Source organism: Chrysochloris asiatica, unplaced genomic scaffold, assembly GCF_000296735.1.
Source record: "Chrysochloris asiatica unplaced genomic scaffold, ChrAsi1.0 scaffold00155, whole genome shotgun sequence".
Lineage (NCBI taxonomy): Eukaryota > Metazoa > Chordata > Mammalia > Afrosoricida > Chrysochloridae > Chrysochloris > Chrysochloris asiatica.
Genome location: NW_006408673.1, coordinates 4,937,617 through 4,946,388, shown reverse-complemented (window position 1 = coordinate 4,946,388; position 8,772 = coordinate 4,937,617). Strand labels below are relative to the sequence as shown.

General features: G+C 35.5%; 1 pseudogene; it reads right to left on the bottom strand.

Annotated features, from left to right (window-relative positions):
- Positions 1–6,967: 6,967 nt before the first annotated feature.
- Positions 6,968–7,432, bottom strand: LOC102832556 (annotated as a pseudogene).
- Positions 7,433–8,772: the final 1,340 nt, after the last annotated feature.

The window sequence follows — 8,772 nt, the reverse complement described above, 5'->3', positions numbered from 1 at the left end:
TGGGTTCTGACTCATAGTGGCTCTGTGTAACACATAATGAAACACTGTCCAGTCCTGTGACATCTTCACAATTGTAATGTTTTAGCCCATTGTAGCCACAGTGTCAATCCATCCAAGATATTGAAAGTCTTTCTCTTTTTCGCTGACCCTCAACTTTACCAAGCCTGAGACTCTTCTCCAGCAACCGGTGCCTCCTGATAACATATCCAAAGAATGTGAACCTGAGTCTCACCATCTTGCTAAGGAACATTCTGGCTGTACTTGTTTTAAGACAGATTTGCTTGTCCTTCTGACATCCTATGGTATTTTCAACATTCTTCACCAACATCACAATTCATATGCATCTTTTTTTTTTTTTTTGGTCTTCCTTATTCATTGTCCAGCTTTCACATGCATATGAGGTGATTAAAAACCATGGCTTAGATCAGATGCACCTTAGGCCTCAAAGTGTCATCATTGCTCTTTAACATGTTTAAGAGTTTTTTGAAGTAGATTTGCCCAATGCAATGTCTTGATTTCTTGACTGCTGTTTCCATAAGCATTGACTATGGATTTAAGTAAAACAAAATCCTTTACAACTTTAATCTTTTCTCCATTTATCATGATGCTGTTTATTGGTCTAGTTGTGAGGATTTTTGTTTTCTTTACATTGAATTGTGATCCATACTACTGATTGTAGTGTTTGATCTTCATCAGCAATTTTGATATATTATATCAAATTGCTGAAAACCAAATTTGTACCAATTTATACTTATTCCAGTAATGTGTAAGTATCTACTGCCTTAAAGCTTTTCCCAAATAATATTTTACAAAACTTTTTGATTTCTGAAAACTCAGTGGGTAGAAAATGATACCTATTAGCAACTTTAATATCTATTAAAATTTTTTTTAGCAAGACTGAGCATCTTTTCATATTTGTTATTTACGTTTTCTTTTCTATGAGGTTATTGGTCTTCTTAACCAACATTTGTAGTGAAATTCAATCTTTGTTCAATGAAATCGATGTTGTAAATATTTTACCCAGTTTGTTGTTTGTCATTAATCTTGTTTAGGTTTCCTTTTTAACCATGCAGAGCTTTTACATAACTGAATTTATTCACCTTTTATTTTATGGTGTCTAGATTTTATGTTGTGTCAGAAAGTTCTTCAAAATTATAAAATAATTCTCTCCTGTTTTCTTACACTTTTGTTTGTTTTACATAAAAAATTTTCGAGAATTTTACAATGTATTTCAGTGTAAGATAGACTATGATAAAGGAAACCATATCAGTTAGTACTAGGTGTTATTAAGAACAGGCACTTGGGTAGTACTCCAAGGTCTGAGAGTTTTATGTTCTTTCCATCTCATTTTTCCTCCAGGAGTAACTGTTTTCAAGCGCACTTTATGGTCTAAGATGGCTATTGGAGATACAACCAAAACATCAGGAAATAAGTCATCAGGAAGAAGGAAATGAAGAAAGGCATAACTTTTTTCCTTTAAGGACACTTAGAAGCTGTATATATCCTGTTGACTAAGACTTAATTCTCATGACCACAGTGAGGTCTCAGAGAGGCAGAAAGGGAAACTGAATATTGACAAATAGTTGGGATTCTATGTCTCAGAACCCCAATTTATATATCTTCTAGATTGCTATCCTGTTGTTCCAACAGTATTGAATCATTAATTTATATTCACTCCATATTTCTAAATGACACTTTGATCTATTTAATTTTTGTGTGATTGGGTTTGCTTTTTGATATTGCAATCTGTTTCATTTTCTGTCCATTTTACCATGTGCCAGGTCTATATTGTTATGCTCTTAGTTTCTAATTCTATATTGTTGTGTATATGGTTAGAGAATACTAATTTTTTAAAAAAATAATTTTATCTTTGGCTTTATACAGGGTGTTTTTGTTTTCAATTTTAAAAACATAAGAACTATATTTTTATATGCTTTTAATATATTACTTAATATTTTCCCTGGTATTTGCTTAACTAGAACAGTGATTGCCTATTGGTTCATGTATTATCATTACTTTTAGATATTCATTGTGTACTACATGCTGTATTATGCTGAAATGCTTACTTTGTATTGTTTAATATTTTTCTTTTTGAATTGCACAGAGTATCACTATTAGATTATGACTCCTTCTTTCCTGCTTGGCATATTTTTGTCCATTATTTTGCTTTCAATATTTTAAAATAACTTTTTTTAAATCTGTCTTTCTTATATCTCAGCTATTGTTGACTACAATCTAAGACTTTTTCTTTTCTTTAAAAAATGTTTTTAGTAAATGATTTTCCATGTCTAAAAACATGTATTTGTTTTTAGTTCTGTTTATTGTTTTATATTTCATTTTTTTTATAACTTAAAAAATCTTATAGTTATTAACTATTTTTGTTTTACTTTCTCTGAGTTTGTTTTGATAATTTGGAAGGCTTGCATTTTGTTCAAATAATTACATTTTATTAAAACTATCAAATACAATTAATCATGTATTTCTTTAGGATATAACTCTTGACCCTTTATTATAAGCAATGACAAAATTAATACATTTTCACTTTCTCTGACTACCTTTTCCCAACCATTGTGTTTTTGTTCTTTCTATTTTTTTTCTTGGAGCTCAGTAGCTCCAAGAAATGATAAACACTGGATTGCAAACCATGTCAGCAGTTCCAACCCACCAATTGTTCTGATGGAGAAAATGAGGTCTTTTGCTCCGCCAGAGATTTACAGCCTCAGAAACCATACACAGGGTCGCTCTGAGTTGAACCGGCTCCATGGCACTTAACAAAAATAATTATTTTTCTTTAGGGTACTCTTAAATGTTTAATACATATACTACATAACTAATCATCTTTAGGAATCCTGGTGTGGCACTGTAAGATAAGCACTGGACTTCAAAGCACAATGTTGGTGGTTCAAATCCTATACAGGGTTACTGTAAGTAGGAGTCACTTTGACAGAATTTAACAACAATAATCGTGTATAAATGGCTTTTCTTGACATATGGACATAATCATAATTATACTAGTCTCAACTTGTAAATTTCCAAAATCATTTGAGTTTTACTTCTATGTGTATTATTGTTGTTGTCAAGTACCATCGAGTTGGTTCTGACTCATGGCTATCGGAGGCTTTTTATTCTTCTCTTAGTTGGTTCCAGTTTGTTCTCTACCAACAACTACCAAAAGGACTCAGGGGAAAGAATATTCCTTGAGCTAATGAGAATCTAAAAATATTTTTTATTATCTTTATGTATATTTGAGACTTGTTTAGTTTGGAATTAAGTCCATAGGTCACATTTCCTTTCTTAAAGATTTTTCAGTTGTTATAGCCTGGAATTTCCTTCTTTTGTTTTTTCAACTTTTTATTGTGAACTGAGTGGAGGTAAACAGACAAGATCATCAGCTTAACTTTCAACCAATCATACATTTTGTTTCATCTCAATGATTACACTCCCCTCTCTCTAACAAGAGTTATCTGGCTTCCACTGTTTGGCATTCCTTTTACATCTTATTTTTTTGCAAATGAACAAAGCAAAATATTTGATGTACACATATAAAATAAAATATATATTCATTTAAATGCCCAAAGAGCTCATTTTTAAAGTCAGCCTCCTACCTGCAGCCACACAACCTTTCTCAGTCTGTGGGTCTGGAGTCCTCAGCTGCTCTATCTTTCTATGCCATTACCTCTGTCACTGTCTCTGCTGTTGCTTATTTTCTGTATAGGATCTCACATTCCACTCAAGTGCTTCCTTTTTGATGACCAGGGGTCCTCTGTTCCTAAATGAAAGATTAACTACTCCCCCATTATAGTTACACATCTTCTACAATTACAGTTATGACAATTGCAATTAATCCTGATAATGATTTCTTGTAATTGAATAATAAAAGCCTATAACCATCAATTGTGCTCATGAGGAATCTGTACATGGACCAAGAGGCAGTTGTTTGAACAGAATATGGGAACACTGAATGATTTAAAATTAAGAAAGCTGTGTGACAAGGTTGTATTCTTTCACCATACTTATTCAACCTGTATGCTGAGCAAATAATCTGAGAAGCTGTGTTCTATAAAGAAAAATGTGGCATCAGGATTGGAGGAAAACTCATTAAAACCTGTGATATGCAGATGATACACCTTGCTTGCTGAAAGTGAAGAGGACTTAAAACATTTACTGATGAAGATCAAAGAGCACAGACTTTAGTATGGATTACATCTTAATGTAAAGCAAACAAGAGTCCTCACCACTGGACCAATAAACAACATTCTTATCAGCAGAGAAAAGATTGAAGTTGTCAAGGACTTCATTCTTCTTGGACCAACTATCAATACTCATGGAAGCAGCAGTCAAGAAATCAAACTACATATTGCATTAGGCAAATCTGCTGCACAAGACCTTTCTAAAGTGTTGAAGAGGATGTCAGCTTGAGGACTAAGGTGCGCCTGACCCTAGCCCTGATATTTTCAATAACCTCATATGCATGTGAAAGCTGAACAGTGAATAAGGAAGACCTTAGAAGAATTGATGCTTTTGAGTTGTGGTGTTAGAGGAGAATATTGAAAGTGCCATGGGCTGTCAAAAGAACCAAAAGACCCGTTTTGGAAAAAATGTAGTCAGAGTGTTCCTTGGAAGCCATAATGTCCAAACTTCATCTCTCATACTTCGGACATATTGTCAGGAGGGACCAGTTGCTTGAGAAGTATATCATGTTTTATAAGGTGGAGGGTCAGAGAAACAGAGGAAGAAACCCAATGAGATGGATTGGCCAAGTAGCAACATCGATGGACTCAAGTGTGGCAACAGTAGTGAGGTTGGCCCAGGATCGGCAGTGTTTTGTTCTGCTGAGCATAAGGTCGCTATGAGTTGGAACCGACTCAATGGCACCTAACAACAACAACAACATGTTCTGGGTATGAAGTGGGGTGAATTCAATGAGGCTTTCAATAATCTGTGAGATTACTTATTAAAACTACTTTATCTGTTGATCCTCTAAGAAGGAAAGATCCCAACCAAATGATTGTAGGTTTTGCTCTTAAAAGTTGTCCTTTTACTTTGGAGAACTATATTTTATTGATTTTGTCTGCAGGTGTCTTCCTTCTCATTCCCCAGTTTGACCTTCCGGGAATTTGCCAGGGGAAATAGACAAAATAGAGTGATTATTAGATACTAAGCTCTGCACTCAGACTGCTGGGATTTGATTTGTGATTCTATTATTAACTAGCTTGGGTAGGTTGCTTAGCAATTCTGTGCCTCCTTTTCCTCATCTATAAGAATGTATCAATACTCATACATGTAAAGTGCTTAGAGTAGGACCTGGAAGAAAGACCAACTTTATTGTCATTTGAAAATTGAAACTCCAGAATTAATGGCTTCCTTTTCTAGTTTGGATTTGCTGCTCCCACTCCTTCTCCATGCTGCTTCCTGTTCTGCAGTGTTTGGAAAACATTTCTATTTTGGTCAAGAAGCCATTTGGACATTTTGCTTTAGCCTGTCTGAACTGACAATCTCCAGCTGTGTTGCTAAACACAATCTGCAAATGTTCATAAAGATAACTATAGAAGAGAGCAACTCATCCTGAACTGATTTTGTAACTCCTTAGAAGTTCAAGTGCCTTTCTTTCTTGCTCATCTTCTTCTTCTATTGAGTATTATTTTTACACGGGAGTTTACATTGTTATTAAAAAAAAAAAACATGCGATATAGTTTACCTATTTTATTTCATAATGAGAAAAAAAATTAAATTTCTTTTTTTTTTTTTGAGTGTTTAAATATAGAACTTGAGGAAACTACTCACACAGAAAACATAGATGTTACTAAAAGTTAAAAATAGTACTCTCTGGGTGGCATTAACCTGACATTTATGCTCACTATAAATTTTAATCTTCATTGGAATAAAATTTTCCTAATCTTTACTTCTTAAATTTCTAAAATATGCAAACTTAGCTTTAAAAATAATAATAATAAAAAATCTGTGCCAACTGTTGACACAATTTAAAAATAGTAACAAAATCTTGGCAATTGTAAGATTGTCTTTTTCAGATAAAAATCTGTATATCTGAATTCAATTCTGAGAGAAACCTGAAAATCTTTTAGTGTGAATGAACACTAGAAAAACAAAACAAAGTAATGACTATTCAAAAAGCTTTTAAAAAATCTTTCAAAATGCTGTTGTTGTTAGTGGCCATTGAGTCGGTAGTGACTCATAGCGACTCGATGCACAACAGAACGAAACACTGAGCTGTCTTCAGGCTAACCTCACAATTGTTGCCATGCTTGAGCACATTGATGCTGAAACTTTGACAATCCATATCACTGGGGTCTTCTTCTTTTTCTCTGACCCTCTATCTTAGCAAACATGATACACTTCTCCAGCGACTGGTCCCTCCTGACAATATGCCAGAAGTATGAGAAAAGAAGTCTGGCCATGCTGGCCTCCAAGGAACACTCTGGCTTCACTTCTTCCAACATAGATCTGTTGGTTCTTTTGGCAGCCCATGGTACTTTCAATAGTCTCCTCCAACACCATAATTCAAATGCGTCAATTCTTTTAAGATCTTCCTTATTCACCGTCCAACTTTCGCATGCATATGAGGTTATTGAAAACACCATGGCCTGGGTCAGGTGTACTTTAGCCCTCAAGCTGACATCTTTGCTCTTCAACATTTTAAAAAGTTCCTATGCAGCAGATTTGCCTAATGCAATCATCGTTTGATTTCTTGGCTGCTGCTTCCATGAGTATTGATGGCTGATTCAAGGAGAATGAAGTTATTTGACAACTTCAATCTTTTCTCCATTGATAAGAATGTTGTTTATTGGTCCAGTGGTGAGGATTTTTGTTTTCTTTACATTGAGATGCAATACCTACCGAAAGCTATGGTCTTTGATTTTCATCAGTAAGTATTTTTTTTTTTTTTAAGCAAAAACACTTTATTTTAAGGAGAAAAAAACAAAGTAATTTTCAATTCTTGGTTTACATTTTAATTCTTTCCAGTGCAATCCAAACCTCCTAAACCCATTTTGGTGTCATCCAAAACTTAAACTTCCTCAATTTCGGGATAATAAATTCGCTCATAAATGAGCTGTGCAATTTGGTCAGCCTTTTTGACTTCAAACTTTGCTTTGCCAAAATTAAAGAGTAAAATACCAACGTTTCCTCTGTAATCTTCATCGATGACACCAGCTCCTACCTCTATGAAATGTTTTATAGCTAAGCCAGAACATGCAGCTACTCTTCTGTAACACCCAGAAGGAAGGGCTATCTGAATGTCAGTTTTCATCATAGGCACTGTACAAGTCATAGCCCACCGCCCACAAGGGCCCTCAGGTCGGGGCTGTAGCATGTTCCGTTTGCTGCATGGCAAAGTGAAGCCGCACGCTGCCCTTTTGGCAGGTTGGGCCCGGTTGCTAGGAGAGATGGCAAACATCAGTTTGGAGCAGGGCATAGCAGTACACAGAGAGAGATAGAGAGCAGACACTAACAAAGTGAAGCAAATGGAGAAGAGGGAATGAGAAAGCACAGACTGAAGTTGGGTGCAGGAACACACAAAATTTCATCACAATATAGTTTAAGTCCTCTTCACTTTCAGCAAGCAAACTTGTATCATCTGCATATGCAGGTGGTAATGAGTCTTCCTCCAATCCTGATGCCACGTTTTTCTTCATATAACCCTGCTTCTTGGATTATATGTTCAGCACACGTGTTGAACAAGTATGGTGAAAGAATACAACCCTGTAGCACACCTTTCTTAATTTTAAACCATTCAGTGTTCTGTTCTGTTTGAACAGCTGGCTCTTGGTCCATGTATAGGTTTCTCATGAGTACAATTAAGTGTTCCAGAATATACATACTTCATAATTTTGTCCATAGCTTGTCATGATTTACACAATCGAAAGCCTTTGTGTCCTGGTGAGACGCTGTGGGCTAATGTGTCAGACTGCAAAGTCGTTTGAACTGCAATGTCGGTGGTTCAAGCTCACCAGCTGCTGCTCCTTGGAAATGCTATACAGGGTCGCTATGGGTCGGAACAGACTCGACGGCACTTAACAGCAACAACAACAAACATCTTTCTGGCATTCTCTGCTTTCAGCCAAGATCCGTCTGACATCAACAATGATGTCTCTCATTCCACTTCTGAATCTGGCTTGAACTTCTGGAAGTTCTCTGTCAATGTATGCTTGCAGCCATTTCTGTATTAGCTTTAGTAAAACTTTCCTCACATGGGATATCGAAGAGATTGTCCAATGATTTCCACATTCCATTGAGTTATCTCTATTGGGAATGGGCACAAATACTGATTTCTTGCAATGAGTTGGCCAGTAGTTGCTTTCCAAATTTCTTGGCATACATATTTAACTTCTTTCAAAATAGTTAAAAATAAATGGTAGGGATGAAAAATATTAAATATTTTTGTTATTTCTATCATTGAAAATAAAAATATCCATTTAAACTGTTATATATGCAATAATGGTTACCAACTAGTAGACGGGTGGGTAGATTTCCAGGCTGAGCAGGTGTGGGAGGGAAATTGGGAGAATTTATCACAAATATATAAAGATGTAACAGAGGATATTTGTACATGGGTATTTATCTTTGCTGTAAATATCTCCATGAATGTGATGGAGTACATTGTTGTTGTTGTTGTTGTCAGGTGCCATCGAATCAGAATGGACTCATAGCGACCCCATGCACAGCAGAACGAAACAATGTCTGATTCTGGGACAACCTCACTACCGCTGCCACACTTGAGTCCATCAATTATGCCACCTGGCCAATCCATCTCAT